The 17,034-nt window shown below is 44.0% G+C and overlaps 1 protein-coding gene across 1 annotated transcript in view; it reads left to right on the top strand.

Annotated features, from left to right (window-relative positions):
* LOC124556703 (catenin delta-2) overlaps positions 1-17,034 on the top strand; it is a 506,669-nt gene that overhangs the window by 73,439 nt on the left and 416,196 nt on the right. The window lies entirely within an intron of this gene.

Below are 17,034 nucleotides of genomic sequence, written 5' to 3'. Positions count from 1 at the left end.
GGTGATAATGAACGACGATAAGGTCAACACAGCATCCAGTCCACGAGCGGAGAAAAGCTCCAACCCGGATGGGAATCTAACCTGGGCTGCTGCATTGTAGGTGAAGTTACCAGTCAGCTAAGCAGGCGGACGCTTGGATTTTTAAAAATGTTCAAATGTGTGTGAAATCTTATGGGACTTAACTGCTAAGGTCATCAGTCCCTAAGCTCACACACTACTTAACCTAAATTATCCTAAGGACAAACACACACACCCATAACCGAGGGAGGACCCGAACCTCGGCCGGGATCAGCCGCGCAGCCCATGACTGTAGCGCCTTAGACCGTTGGATTTTTATATACAACACACGGCCATTATGGAGTGGGTTGCATGGATATTTCAGTTCTTTTAGTGCTGTTTATAATCTTAACAGTATAACAGTCTTTCAGTTAGCATTTTTGGAGGTGCATTTGACTTCTGTTAAAATTGTTTCTAATTCGAGTAATTTTTCTGGGGTATTTGTACCTACCAGCGTGTTTAAAGACGCGGTCTATAGGCCCTCAACCGGTATAGTAAACGTGATTCTTGAGTTTCTCCCGGCGTATTTGATAATCAAAATATCCACGGGTGTACTGCCGGTCTACAGTGTCCAACAGTGCCCGTTGGACACTGTAGACCGGCAGTACACCCGTGGATATTTTGATTATGGGTATAGTAAACGTTTTTTGATCTGTTTGTGTAGCAAACGTTGGGTGGAAGGAGAGGGAGGATTCTTACGATCAAAACAAATAAATAAAACAATATTGCCTTTTAACATGTGTTATACAGTGTGCCATATCGGTACTTATCGATAGTCACATCAAGGGGCAATGACCTATCTTTGGGGTTTAGCAAGCTCCGGGCGGCTCTCTGGTGTGGTGGTCGGCGGCGAGACGAGTGTGGCAAACCGCAGGCGTGGTGGGCATGGCGTGGCTGGTGGGCTGAGGGAATTTGTCGGGAATAAGTGGAGTACTCGGAGCCCTGCGCAAACCGTCTTATTGTAGAAGTATCAATGCTTGATCGGAAAACGGGTTAGCTGCATTTTGTGACGATGTAAGCACGTACGAAGCCGACATTTTAGTTAAAGTATGATTGTACTGTGCCCCTGCCGAGAGTTTAGTAAAGAAGACTCTTGGAACTGTTCACTGCTATTGTCACGGTCTATCTCTCGTGCAACGCACATTTGTGATTCGGAGACAAGCTGCTCAATTTAATAGTGATCAGTCCTTTCCAAGGTCAATGGTGTCTTAAAATGAATACAAAAGACATTCTTACAAGGCAGCAAAGTAGTAGACTGTTGTACCTCTAATACTATTGGTAGCAGTCTGACGCTGCTGACCTCATTACGGATACTTGCATATTATCTGTTAAGCTGATGAAATGTTACAGCAGTCCGGAACCGCGTGACTGCTACGATCTTAGGTTCGAATCCTGCCTCGGGCATGGGTGTCTGTGATGTCCTTAGGTTAGTGAGGTTTAAGTAGTTCTAAGTTCTAGGGGACTGATGACCTGAGATGTTAAGGCCCATAGTGCTCAGAGCCATTGGAACCTTTTTTTTTAATGTTGTAGTTTCCAGTGTGTATCACATACATCTACATCTACATCCATACTCCGCAAGGCACCTGACGGTGTGTGGCGGAGGGTACTTTGAGTACCTCTATCGGTTCTCCCTTCTATTCCAGTCTCGTACTGTTCGTGGAAAGAAGGACTGTCGGTATGCCTCTGTGTGGGCTCTAATCTCTCTGATTTTATCCTCATGGTCTCTTCGCGAGATGTACGTAGGAGGGAGCAATGTACTGCTTGACTCCTCGGTGAAGGTATGTTCTCGAAACTTCAACAAAAGCCCGTACCGCGCTACTGAGCATCTCCTGCAGAGTCTTCCACTGGAAATTATCTATCATCTCAGTAACGCTTTCGCGATTACTAAATGATCCTGTAACGAAGCGCGCTGCTCTCCGTTGGATCTTCTCTATCTCTTCTATCAACCCTATCTGCTACGGATCCCACAGTGCTGAGCAGTATTCAAGCAGTGGGCGAACAAGTGTACTGTAACTTACTTCCTTTGTTTTCGGATTGCATTTCCTTAGGATTCTTTCAATGAATCTCAGTCTGGCATCTGTCTTACCGACGATCAACTTTACATGATCATTCCATCTTAAATTTCTCCTAATGCGTACTCCCAGATAATTTATGGAATTAACTGCTTCCAGTTGCTGACCTGCTATATTGTAACTAAATGATAAGGGATCTTTCTTTCTATGTATTCGCAGCACATTACACTTGTCTACATTGAGATTCAATTGCCATTCCCTGCACCATGCGTCAACTCGCTGCAGATCCTCCTGCATTTCAGTACAATTTTCCATTGTTACAACCTCTCGATATACCACAGCATCATCCGCAAAAAGCCTCAGTGAACTTCCGATGTCATCCACAAGGTCATTTATGTATATTGTGCAGAGCAACGGTCCTACGACACTCCCCTGCGGCACGCCTGAAATCACTCTTACTTCGGAAGACTTCTCTCCATTGAGAATGACATGCTGCGTTCTGTTATCTAGGAACTCTTCAATCCAATCACACAATTGGTCTGATAGTCCATATGCTCTTACTTCGTTCATTAAACGACTGTGGGGAACTGTATCGAACGCCTTGCGGAAGTCAAGAAACACGGCATCTACCTGGGAACCCGTGTCTATGGCCCTCTGAGTCTCGTGGACGGATAGCGCGAGCTGGGTTTCATATGACCGTCTTTTTCGAAACCCATGCTGATTCCTACAGAGTAGATTTCTAGTCTCCAGAAAAGTCATTATACTCGAACATAATACGTGTTCCAAATTTCTACAACTGATCGACGTTAGAGATATAGGTCTATAGTTCTGCACATCTGTTTGACGTCCCTTCTTGAAAACGGGGATGACCTGTGCCCTTTTCCAATCCTTTGGAACGCTACGCTCTTCTAGAGACCTACGGTACACCGCTGCTAGAAGGGGGGCAAGTTCCTTCGCGTACTCTGTGTAAAATCGAACTGGTATCCCATCAGGTCCAGAGGCCTTTGCTCTTTTGAACGATTTTAATTGTTTCTCTATCCCTCTGTCGTCTATTTCGATAGCTACCATTTTGTCATCTGTGAGACAATCTAGAGAAGAAACTACAGTGCAGTCTTCCTCTGTGAAACAGCTTTGGAAAAAGACATTTAGTATTTCGGCCCTTAGTCTGTCATCCTCTGTTGCAGTACATTTTGTTTTGATCCACCTACTGCTTTGACATAAGACCAAAATTTCTTAGGAGTTTCTGCCAAGTCAGTACATATAACTTTACTTTCGAATTCATTGAACGTCCCTCGCATAGCCCTCCTCAAACTACATTTCGCTTCGCATAATTTTTGTTTGTCTGCAAGGCTTTGGCTATGTTTATGTTTGCTGTGAAGTTCCCTTTGCTTCCACAGCAGTTTTCTAACTCGGTTGTTGTACCACGGTGGCTCCCTTCCATCTTGCTTGGCACATGCTCATCTAACGCATATTGTACGATGGTTTTGAACTTTGTCCACTGATCCTCAACACTATCTGTACTTGAGACAAAACTTTTGTGCTGAGCCATCAAGTACTCTGAAATCTGCTTTTTGTCACTTCTGCTAAACAGAACAATCTTCCTACCTTTTTTAATATTTCTATTTACGGCTGAAATCATCGATGCAGTAACCGTTTTATGATCGTTGATTCCCTGTTCTGCTTTAACTGTTTCAAATAGTTCGGGTCTGTTTGTCACCAGAAGGTCTAATATGTTATCGCCACGAGTCGGTTCTCTGTTTAACTGCTCAAGGTAGTTTTCAGACAAAGCACTTTAAAAAATTTCACTGGATTCTTTATCCCTGCCACTCGTTATGAACGTTTGAGTCTCCCAGTTTATATCCGGCAAATTAAAATTTCCACCCAGAACAATAACATGGTGGGGAAATCTACTCGAAATATTTTCCAAATTATCCTTCAGCTGCTGAGCCACAACAGCTGCTGAGCCAGGGGGCCTATTATTTCACATTTCGGATCTCCGTCAATTTCCTTCGATACTATTGCACTTCTTATCGCAATAAACACGCCTCCCCTTTCACTGTCCAGCCTGTTTCTGCGGTATACATTCCAATCTGAGTTTAGGATTTCATTACTGTTTACATCTGGTTTCAGCCAACTTTCTGTCCCTGCCGCGTCTCAGGAGACGTCTTGTCGGGCCTAGGGAGGGAATTCTCTAACCTAAAAAACCCACATGTGCCCTCCACACCTGTTGCAATGTAATGAAACAATGTCTAAGTCCTATGTAGAGGAGGCTACGGACTGTGCCGATGAACTCCACGTAATGTTGCTTCTGTAAAAGGAAAACACGCCATATACACGTTTTGCGGTGCTGAATTACTGGACAGGAGAGTGCCAGCGATTTTTGCGTTCTACAACAGAAGGGAAGCACCATTTTGTATTCATTACAGAATTCTGTATTATGGTTTTATAAAAGTAATAATTTTCGATTTGTTGTTTTTAAAGATTCTTGTCTTGACATTTTGTTGTCTTTGACTATCGGAAACTATTTTTTGAGTTAAAGATTGGAAACTGCATTTTGATAAGATTTTGCTGCAGAAATTAATCTTTAGTAGCTTTATCCTGTTAATCATTCTTATATTAACTTGAAGTCGTTACGTTGTACTAAGTATGCTACTTATACTTGACGTCACTATAGCGTAATTTTATAAACAAATTTGACATTAATTCATTGTATACTCAGCAAATCGATCCACGAGTAATTATTTTGGTCCCCAACTCTCTGCTGCCTTAACAACAAGGTATCCATAAAAGGATGTCTCATTCTGTTTAGACTATTTACAACGAATCATACATCAAAGTTCAAAAGTTCAAATGTGTGTGAAATCTTATGGGACTTAACTGCTAAGGTCATCAGTCCCTAAGCTTACACATTACTTAACCTAAATTATCCTAAAGACAAACACACACACCCATGCCCGAGGGAGGACTCGAACCTCCGCCGGGACCAGCCGGAATCATACATCAAATTGGAGTTAAACTAACCTGGTTTTTCTCACAAATGTTGATTATGTATACGTTTAGTTACACGGAACACATTCAACTTAAAATACGATTCTTCCCACACTTTGGTTACTAGTCCAGGCTAATGGAAGCAATAGCCTCTTCATTTCTGTACCTCAACACTAGCAAATCATTAGGCAGTGGCAGAGCGCAGACACGATCTTTTGTAAAGCCCCAAAGAAAAAAAAATCGCATGGCATGAGGTCATGCAAACGTTTAGGCCAGCGGAAAAGAGCTCTGCCCTATTGACCATAACGACCAATCCAACAGTCAGGGACTTTGACATTCAACCAATCTCGTGCGGAGAGATACCAGTGGGGAGAGGCGCCATTTTGTTGCCAAATAAAGTTTTCCGGTTCGCCTTTAAATTGAGAAAAGAACCATTTTCGCGACATATCCGCATAAGCCACACTTGTTAGGGTAGCTTCGGTGGAAAAAAGAAAAAAAAAAAGAGAGAGTGGTCCGTACACTTGGCATCGAGACGCTGGGCAGGAAACGTTTAATTTTGAGGAATCTCTTTGATACTGTACAGGTTCATGATTATGTTCTGATTCCCAGATACTAACATTATTGGCATTTACCTTCCCACTTACATGAAAATTTGCCTCATCACGCAATACTGGACGATCAAGAAAGTCATCTTCTCACCGCAAAACTTCACTTGCAAAGTTATAACGTACATGACAGTCATCTGGCTTTAAAGTATGTATCAACTGTAACCGGTGAGGATACATGTGTATGCGTTTTCTTAAAACCTACCACACTGTCGTCTTTGGCAACTGAAGTTCAGGACCTGCTTTCTGAATGGACTTCTGGGAATTACGAAGGTAAAATGCTCTGACATGGTCATCATCATCTTCAGACACTTATGGTTGTTCTGTGCTTTTCCCTTTACACACACATCCGATCGTTTCGAACTGAATATATCATTGGCGGATGTTTTTGCCGCATGGGGGCTCGCAATTAAGCTTTAACCTAAATGCACGTTGAACTGAAATTACGGATTCACTCTTAGCAAATTGCAGAACACAAAACGTTTTACGCTCAGGAGTCGCGCAAGCGGGAAAACAACAAAGCGGTACTCGCACATGCGCTTATCTAAAACTGTTTGAGTTATACTTTAAAAATCAAGTGGTTCAAATGGCTCTGAGCACTATGGGACTTAACTTCTGAGGTCATCAGTCCCCTAGAACTTAGAACTACTTAAACCTAACTAACCTAAGGACATCACTCACATCCCTGCCCGAGGCAGGATTCGAACCTGCGACCGTAGCGGTCGCGCGGTGCCAGACTGTGGCGCCTAGAACCGCTCGGCCACTCCGGCCGGCAGTTATACTTTAACTGCGACCTTGAACTAACAACCTACAACGCTTACAGATGATACTGTTAAAATTTATAACTGGAACGTTGTTTTATGGTCACTGGACATCGCGTTAGTATTGACCTGCACGTATAGCGTAACATGCAACGCAAGTCCCTGTGAGACATGGAGGTAAACTAGACCCGTATCGAACCTTCACGGTGGATTATCGACCGTGAGTTGGTACTGACCAGCCTGAATGCGGTTTTTAGGCGGTTTCCCACGTTCGTCTACGCGTATGCTGTGCTCGTCCCCAAATTCCGCCCCTGAGAACACGAGACACGAACAGTTACAATACGAGAATACGACGCGAGACGACTATTCAGTCAGATGGCTCACGCATTTTCCCCTGCATTTAAGTAGGTAACTGTGGAACTGTGGTGCCATGAAGGGCATCAGGCCACAAAGTTAAATAATGGAACCAAATTCACCAAATCTTGAAAAAGCAGACGCTGTACTACACGGAATAAACACTACGGAAGAGAACGAATACTTTGCATTAATATTGAGATACTGGCGCTGCAGAAAATGTGCTGCAATGGTTTCCTGTCGCAACATATTTTCATCTAAGAGAACGAGATGTCAAAACGTACACACGACTTACGCGTGGGCTGTTGCGAGTACCGACAATACAGTTATTGCCAAACTTCAACACTTACTGGGACACAATATGCGATGTGGTATCATCCATGATCGCCCTGATCTCTCTTCTCTCTCTCTCTCTCTCTCTCTCTCTCTCTCTCTCTCTCTCTCTCTCTCTCTTCTCTCTCTCTCTAGTTTAGACAGAATAGATAGAATTCTAAATCGCTCAAGACGTGTCTACTAGATAATTATGGAAGAATACTACATATTATTGCCATTGCACGCTTTTAAGGAATCGGTATTACCGTCGTGATTGATGCCTTACCCCAGAAAATTATGCCACAAGAAATTAGTGACCGGTATTATTAGGACACTCCACCGGTTCATGCGAAGCCATCGCCACGCGTGCATTCTGCCCACGGCGGACGTTCCGACCAACATCTGCGAAGATTCCACGCCCCCCTCCCACCCTCCACTCCCGCCTCCATTCACCGTCATGCTGTACTATGTAACTCGGTAGAAAAAACATTTTAGGACATGTGTTAGTAGATTCTACAACAACAGCCATTATAAATATTTTCAAACACGGCGTATTTTATCCGGGCAGTAGCCGCCTCTGCCGAATATCGCATTATCCATCAACGTAGTACCACGCGCTACTATATCTCTATCTACATCTCCATCGATACTCCCTAATCAAGCTTACGGTGCGTGGCGGAGGGTACCCCGTACGACTACTAGTCATTTCCTTTCCTGTTCCACTCGCAAACAGAACTAGGGAAAAATGACTGTGTATATGCCTCCGTATAAGCCCTGATATCTCGTATCTTATGTTCGTCATCCTTACGCGCTATGTATGTTGGAGGCAACAGAATTGTTCTTCAGGCAGCTTCAAATTCCCGTTCTCGAAATTTTCTCAATAGTGTTCCTCGAAAAGAACGTCACCTTCCCTCCAGGAATTCCCATTTGAGTTCCCGAAGCATCTCCGTAACACTTGCGTGTTTTTCGAATCTATTAGTAACAAATCTAGCAACCCGCCTTTGAATTGCTTCGATGTCTTCCTTGAACCCGACTTAGTGCGAATCCCCAAGACTGAAGCAGTAAATTCTTCACAAGAATAGGTCGCACTAGCTTCCTAAATGCGGTCTCCTTTACAGATGAACCACACATTCCTAAAATGCTCCCAATAAACCGACGTCGACCATTCGCCTTTCGTATCACAATCCTCACATGCTCGTTACATTTCATACCACTTTGCAACATTACGCCCAGATACTTCAACGACGTGACTGTGTCAAGCAAGGAGCTACTACTGCTGTATCCGAACACTACGGGTTTGTTTTTACTCATCCACATTAACTTACATTTTTCTACATTTAGAGCTAACTGCCATTAACCACACCAACTAGAAATTTTGTCTAAGTCATCTTGTATCCTCCTGATGTCACTCAACTTGGACACCTTACCGTACACCAAAGCATCATCAGTAAACAACTGTCGGTTATCATTTTTGCGGTAGTAACAATGACACATTAGAACTGCGCACATAACTTGGTATACTCCTACAGTCACTCAACTTCGACAGCTTACCGTATGCGGCAGCATCATCAGCAGACAACCGTCGGTTAGCATCCACAGGTTGCTGTAATGTCAGTGACACATTACAGTTGTGCCCATAACTTGGTACCTTTGTTGGTTTCAACACATTATTTTGAATTTTTGAACCTCTAGATAATTTCAGACGAAAAGAGATGCCCTTTTCTGAAATCATTCCACAATAAGTTCGAGGATATAGTGCGTTCCAGTTACAGTTTTGAAGGTGCACTGCTTTATCAAGAATTTTGCCACGACGAAATCTCGATCAAATTGCAATATAGAATCTATCGAATCAAGTAGTAGTGCACAAATCTGTTTTAATATCAATGCACTTAGACACAGATGCAGATTTTTACAAAGTATTTTGTCTACTCGCATTAGGAAAATCTTGGTACGCTCTGCTTATAGTCGAGACGCGCGTGGACTGTCGCGCTACACAAGTTCGTCATGTAAGATCGATCTGTGTCCCATATCACACACGGATACACTCCTAGTGCTTTGATGGCCCTTCCAGACTTGTCTGTTATTATATTAATATGTTCTGCTGACTCCAGTTTCTAACCTACGTTAAGTCCTAAGCACACTACCTGACAAAAAGAATGAGAAGTGCCCAGAAGAAGAGGAAGCGAAATGAAACTTCAGAGGTTGAAAGGGTATGTGATGTTATTTCAGTGGTTACAAAATCGAGTTAAATTTACAAATAACTTTGCGTTATGAGCCCACATAATTGTTGTAACTGGTTCTTGATATCCTTGATGCTGGCTCTGAGACGGAGTTGACGTCCGAAATGGAACCACACGTCCTCTACCAGGTACAGATCTAGAGATCTTGTTTGTGACGGGAGCACTTCAACATGCCACAGACAGTTGATAGAGATATGTGCTGCATGGACGAGCATTGTCCTGTTGAAAAATTACGCCACGATACTGTCGCATGAGAGGTGGCACATGAGGTGGCACTATGTCGGTGACGTACCATTGCGCCGTCTGAGCTCTCCCAATCACTGATAGCCTTGACCCTGAAATCATACACGATGGCTCAATACGCCATGACGCGCCTCTCCAAAACACTTTGTGACCGCTCACTGTCATTCAATACGATCACGACGACACCCCTCGATCGACGTTAGCACTCGTGGTGTCACTCGCCTTCATACATGGCAGTGGACGTTGCAAAATTCGTGACGCCAGCTCAATGGTCGTCAATTGATTTAAATGCTATTCCCGGCTGATTCTTAATTCAATTCCTGCCAAGGGGGTGAGGAGAAAGAACACATCCTGGTGATACCAGCATTATGCGTATTTAGATGTTCGATTAATCTGAATGGTTTGCAATGTTCCAGCGATTCTATTCGAACTCTATGCTGATGTACCGACAAGGACCATTTTCGCAGATAAACATGCAAGTACGTAATGGATGTTCAGTTTCTCAATACTGTTCGTCGTACTCACACATTATACATCCGCTGTAAAAACAATTTCATGCATTTTCATTTTTTGGTGTCCCACGATATTGGTTGGCCAAATATTACGTCGATACGTTGTATATGACTTCCACAGATATTGTTTATCATGTAGTCAAGACTAAATAACGAAGCCAAAATCGTGGATAAAATTGAAATGTAGTTTGTTTATTAACACTTTTCTTTTCACTAACTAAATATGAAATGTGAATCGGGATTGGAGGTGATGATCCTATCCTTCTTTTCAGTATTAGAATGGTCGATATCGTGTTCTGAATAACGCGTCTCACATAATGTCCAAATATCGACACGACCCAGGCTCTCAATCCGGCACTTAAATGTCTATTCTTCGCTCTCTAAATGTTCGATGTGATTGTCTTTCACACGCAGGGTTCAATTTAACGGTGTATGCACTGTTTTTAGTATTTTAGGTCCCCGTTAATTAATATCTGGTAGTTAATAAGCAAACTATTTTTATGCTGGCGCGTTGTTTGTATCAGTTACCCCAGCAACCGTCCAAGGATAAGATTCTCTTAATGTTCCGCGCACACGCGTTTCACAGTTTCATAAAATGCAGAATTACGTAAACTATAGCTTCCCGTTGCGTACAACTTTCGTGGGTTCCACAACCATAATAGTTTCCCAAGAGTATTTTTCCCAGCTAACACAAAGTTCGAATTATGTTGTCTGAATCATTTTCACTTCACCCGACAATAAACGTCTCTGATCACTTCGTCACACGTAATGTATTTTAAACGTCCCTGGACCGTCTTTAAGCAATCTCCTTAACGAATTTCGCAGTCGCGTACTACTTTTTCATCAACTAGCCCGATCGCGATAACTGAAGGTAGAGAGCTCAATAATGTGTTACATGTTCTTTTATATGTATTAAAAAACAAACGCGCACCTATATCTTTCTGTCCCGCTTGGTCTTCGCTACTTTGCTTTTTATTACTTTTCATTATATTGCTTCTTAGTAATACTGTGCAGTTACTAAAGTTTCGTATTACTTTCCCCTTTTTAATTCTTCCAAAATAAAGTCTATTTATCCCCGATTTTAATTATATGATGCTAATTGACACGCCTGCCCGCAAAGTACCGTTATAACTGGAGAATGGGGTTCCTCCGTACTCGTCGACGAGGGTCATCTTGGGTAGTGCAGAACCGCAATTCATCGCTGAATGCAAAGGGACGCCATTCGTCAGCAGTCTATGATTCCCGTTCACGGCACCATTAAAAAAGGCAGTGATTTTTATGTTGTGGTGTTAACAGCAGCCTATGCAAGGGACGGTAATTTACTAGTCCGGGTGCTGCTAGTCTCCTACCAACGGTGAGAGATGACAAAGAATGCTGCATTGAGTCCATTACCCGTTCTCGGATGGCAGGCACTGATGTAAAAGGGGTTATGACGTGTTTGGTGCACAGTACGGCGATCCTGCCTTGCGGTGGTCACACGTTATGAACCGGGACTCTGACGACGAGTATGTCTGCCCTCACGTTCCCATGCAGTCCAACATCGGGCTAATGTCACACCAGAATGCCCCACAAATCTGGATAGTGCACGATTCGACCAGCCGGTCAGATGGAGACCCACATTGAGTCCCATTTCTACCTCTTTTGGGTGCTGATAACAATGTCGCACAGCCCTGGTAACAACACTAAAAACAAACTACATTAATGAAATCTGGTGGTCGTTCTGTCTGTGACAGAGAACTGCAACTCTAATCGTTTACAAACCCATCGATGATGTGTGTGTGTGTGTGTGTGTGTTTGTGTGTGTGTGTGTGTGTGTGTGTGTGTGTGTACGAAGTTACAACGACATCCGGCCACGTCTTCTGAGTGCAAATTTTTTTCTTTTTTTTTTCAGACGATGGATGTGTTTTAGTTTTCTGACCATAAGGACATCCCTAACCTTGCCGTTCCGTGGGAATCTATGGGGAAAATATGTAGATGCTTTTGTTTGGGACATGATAATTAAATTTTTTTGTGGTCTACTTTGTTCGCAGTTTTTCCACGGCCTGGTCTAATAACATGAATCATCTGCGAATTGGAGAACGTAACAACTGTCGGACATTATTCCACGTATGTCACTTGTGTATCTGTTTATCAATAAAGACGAAAAGCCAACTCTAACAGCCCTCGGACTTATGGCTTTCGTATCACTCTTTATCATAAATGTACGTCGGGCACGAAGATTTTTAGACTGCACGCGAATCGCTCGGGAAGTCGCTGTATAATTAATTTACGCAGTAACATGGGTATAGAAACAGGGTGACAATTATTGAACTATAGGAAATAGAATCGTCATAATTTCTGAAGGGTTTGCGTCAGGACGTTCAAACTGCACGCTTGGCAGCGGGGCATGATGGCAATTAGTTTAGCGACGAAGCTCACTTTCATTTGGATGCATTCGTCAAAAAGCAAAACTGGCGCGTTTGGGGACTGATAATCCGCATTTCGCGATCGCGAAGTCTCTTCACCCTCAACGGGTGACTGTGAGGTGTGCAATGCCCAGTTGGGCGCTGTGGCCGAGCGGTTCTAGGCGCTTAAGTCTGGATCCGCACGACCGCTACGGTCGCAGGTTCGAATACTGCCTCGGGCATGGATGTGTGTCATGTCCTTAGATTAGTTAGGTTTAAGTAGTTCTAAGTTCTAGGGGACTGATGACGTCAGATGTTAAGTCCCATAGTGCTCAGAGCTATTTGAACCATTTTTGCAATGCCCAGTCACGGAGTAATCGGCGCGATATTCCGCGATGGCACGGTGACTACCGAACGGTACGTGAATGTTTTGGAAGACGATTTTATCCCCATTATCCAAAGTGACCCTGATTCGACAAGATGTGGTTCATACAGGACGGAGCTCGACCCGATAAAAGCAGGAGAGTGTTTGATGTCCTGGAGGAGCACTTTGGGGACGGCATTCTGGCTCTGGGGTACCCGGAGGCCACTAGCATGGACCTCGATTGGCCGCCATATTCTCCAGATATGAGCACATGCGACTCCTTTCCGTGGTGCTGTATTAAAGACAAGGTGTACAGCAAGAACCCCAAAACCACTGCTGAGCTGCAAAAAACCATTCTGAGGTCATAGACAGCATTGATGTTTCGACACTTCAGCGGGTCATGCAGAATTTCGCTATTGGTCTGCGCGACATCGTCGCCAATGATAGCAGGCATATAGAACATGTCATAGCCCAAATCCGACTATCTATAGTTACGTTTACATGCTGAATAAAGTCTGTGCACGCTGTAGTTTGTAACTAATTTACGTTTTTTCATGTAGTTCAATAATTGTCATGCTGTACACAATCATAGGCATCAGCGTAAACAGCGTTTAAATATATTCCTGCTAAAACCTTGGTTGATATAGGTTGGCAGTACAACTAAGACATCGCCTGCCCCCATACTCTGACGAAATATGTACTAGTTCCTCGGAAGGCGATGTTCGTTTCCAATCCAGCAGTCTAATCTTTTTTCTTCCTATTCTGTCAGGCATTTCGTGAGGCAGGAGAGCAGAATTTATGACTCCGATAGATAATTTGGTTTTTATGTTCACTAATAGGCAGTAACCTGACTGTCACTAACAGCAAGATGTTTATCGTCTGACTCCATATTTTAAGTATGGTAGACGGTCTTTGTCTTCCGGTTTCCAGTAGGTGCCGTTTCAATCGGTAATGCATGTTGTCTGGACCAAGATCTGTTTCTCCTTCAAGCAGTATGTCTTACTCCGTCTCTGACATAATCAGGGGATGCAAGATTTGATAGATTTACCATGTGATCGCTATGGGTGTTACGTAGCTCTGGGTCTACCGCTCTTCGAGCCTGTTCGTTTAATGACACCTCCAATACGCCTTTGCTTAACAATTCTGCTTCCTGACCCTTTCTTCATATTTATTTAATAACGAGCCGAAATCCTCCTAGATATTTTTTTTCTTACTTCTGAATAGTCGTTCGAATTCTGTTATGAGGAATTTAAGGTGCTGGTAATTTTCCCCTGGTAACGTCTGCTCTGTAGCTCCTGAGGATGCCATTTCAATATGAATTCACTTTCCGACATCCAGCCACACGCAGAGTGTTCTTCTTTGTGTCCTTGTTGCTGCAACAATCTCAGCAGCGATTTCTAACGCTTGAAGAGATTGTCATAGTCTCATTCTGTGTCACAGATTTTACCTTACAACAGTATATTTTCGTCTACGAACCTACTGTAATCTTCGTATTGTGTCTTCCTGGTATATTAACGACATCTGAGATGGATACTTGTTATGGTGGGTACTGTAGCCGATAGAATGCTGAAAACAGTTGACAGGTAAGACTCTGGGGTATCGTGTCCTAGTTCCCAAGTGACCTTTAAGGCGAACCGTTACCATTATCTTTATTACGTCTACTGGGGAATGCAATTGATGGGATGGACCAATTGGTGTTCCTGTTCCGTCATTCAAACGAACAAGGTGTACCTCGTCCATTGTTCCCAAAAGTTTTGCACCCCATCCGGTGGGCTGCGATGAGCTCTGGATCTCATAATGGGAACTGTAATCACGCATTAGGTGTTCGTACTCGTCGTGCTATACACACATAAAAAAAACGTTTTGCATCACCCAGGTTCCGGAACCTGTACAGAAAATAGGAATAGAGATCAACATAAACATCATTTCCGTCCTTTTTATTGCTCATGAAACCACACATTGCACGTGGTACCACCATACAGCGAGACCTTCGGAGGTGGAGGACCAGGTTGCTGTACACACCAGTACCTCTAATACCCAGTAGTACGTCCTCTTGCATTGTTGCATGCCTGTATTCGTCATGGCATTCTATCGACAAGTTCATCAAGGCACTGTTGGTCCACATTGTCCCACTCCTCAACGGCGATTCGGCGTAGATCCCTCAGAGTGGTTGGTGGATCACGTCGTGCATAAACAACCCTTTTCAATCTATCTCAGGCATGTTCGATAGGGTTCATGACTGGAGAACATTCTGGCGTCTCTAATCGAGCGATGTCGTTATTCTGAACGACGTCATTCACAAGATGTGCACGATGGGGGCACGAATTGTCGTCCATGAAGACGAATGCCTCACGAATATGCTGTCGATATGGTTGCACTATCGGTCGGAGGATGGCATTCACGTATAGTACAGCCGTTACGGCGCCTACCATCACTACCAGAGGCGTACATCGGCCCCAAATAATGCAACCCCAAAACTTCAGGGAACCTCCACCTTACTGCACTCGCTGGACAGTGTGCCCTCCGCCACACACCGTTGGGTGGCTTGCGGAGTATCAATGTAGATGTAGATGTGTCTGAGGCGTTCAGCCTGACCGGGTTGCCTTCAGACACGTCTCCGACTATTGTCTGGTTGAAGGCATATGGGACACTCATCGGTGAAGAGAACGTGATGCCAATTCTGAGAGGTCCATGTGGCATGTTGTTGGGCCCATCTGTACTGCGCTGCATGGTGTCGTGGTTGCAAGGATGGAACTCGCCATGGACATCAGGAGTGAAGTTGCGCATCAAATGGTTCAAATGGCTCTGAGCACTATGGGACTAAACATCTATGGTCATCAGTCCCCTAGAACGTAGAACTACTTAAACCTAACTAACCTAAGGACGGCACACAACACCCAGTCATCACGAGGCAGAGAAAATCCCTGACCCCGCCGGGAATCGAACCCGGGAACCCGGGCGCTGGAAGCGAGAACGCTACCGCACGACCACGAGCTGCGGACAAGTTGCGCATCATGCAGCCTATTGCGCACAGTTTGAGTCGTAACACGACGTCCTGTGGCTGCAGGAAAAGCATTATTCAACATGGTGACGTTGCTGTCAGTGTTCCTCCGAGCCGTAATCCGTAGGTAGCGGTCATCCACTGCAGCAGTAGCCCTTGGGCTGCCTGAGCTAAGCATGTTATCGACAGTTCCTGTCTCTCAGTGTCTCCTCCATATCCGAACTACATCGCTTTGGTTCACTCCGAGACGCCTGGACACTTGTTGAGTGACCTTCCTAGTACAAAGTAACAATGCGGACGCGATTAAACCGCGGTATTGACCGTCTAGGCATGGTTAAATTACAGACAACACTAGTTGTGTACTTCCTTCCTGGTGAAATGACTGGAACTGATCGGCTGTCGGACCCCCTCCGTGTAATAGGCGCTGCTCATGCGTGGTTGTTTACATCTTTGGGAGGGTTTAGTGAGATCTCTGAACAGTCAAAGGGACTGTCAACGTCTATCTTCAGGAGTTCTGGGAACCGGGGTGATGCAAAACTGTTTTTGATGTGTGTATTTTTTAGACTTTCCTTCAGTAACTGGATGTTAAGAAAGAAGGACGAGTTGTATTTAACGTTCTCTGATCAACGAGATCATTAGTCGCAGCACAAGTTCCGATTGGGGAAAATGGTAGGACAGGGGTTCGGCTGTTCCCTTTCCAAAGAAACATTTTCGCATTTATTTTAACGATTTAGGGAAAATCTAAATCTGGATAGCCGGATAGAAATTTCAGTATCGATTCTCCTGAATGAGAATCCAGTTTCTTAACCACTGCGTCACCTCATTCAGTGGAATGTTAATGGCTCTTTGGCTGGCAACAATAGCAAAGCCTGCATTAGATCTTCCAAGTAGTGCAACAAATGCTTCAAGACCTCTTAGTGTGTTGATTACGGCTACCTGACCAAACAGAGTGTCATTGCGAATGAGTAATGCCGTTTCGCTAAATCTCACTTCTCTCTACGCTCTAGAATATTCGTAGTCCCAGAAATTAGTCGCTACGTTGTGACATGTTTCTGTTATCCCACATCCGGATGTGTCTTCAACTTTAACTGCTGCTGGAAGGTCTGTTCTATTACAAGGGGTGATCAAAAATTTTCGGTTAGAGGGCGTTGCTGCAGAGTATATGCAACGTATGGCAACTGCGATGCTACTATATAAGCAC

This window comes from Schistocerca americana, chromosome X (genome assembly GCF_021461395.2).
Source record: "Schistocerca americana isolate TAMUIC-IGC-003095 chromosome X, iqSchAmer2.1, whole genome shotgun sequence".
Lineage (NCBI taxonomy): Eukaryota > Metazoa > Arthropoda > Insecta > Orthoptera > Acrididae > Schistocerca > Schistocerca americana.
This window is presented reverse-complemented; position numbering and strand designations above follow the sequence as displayed.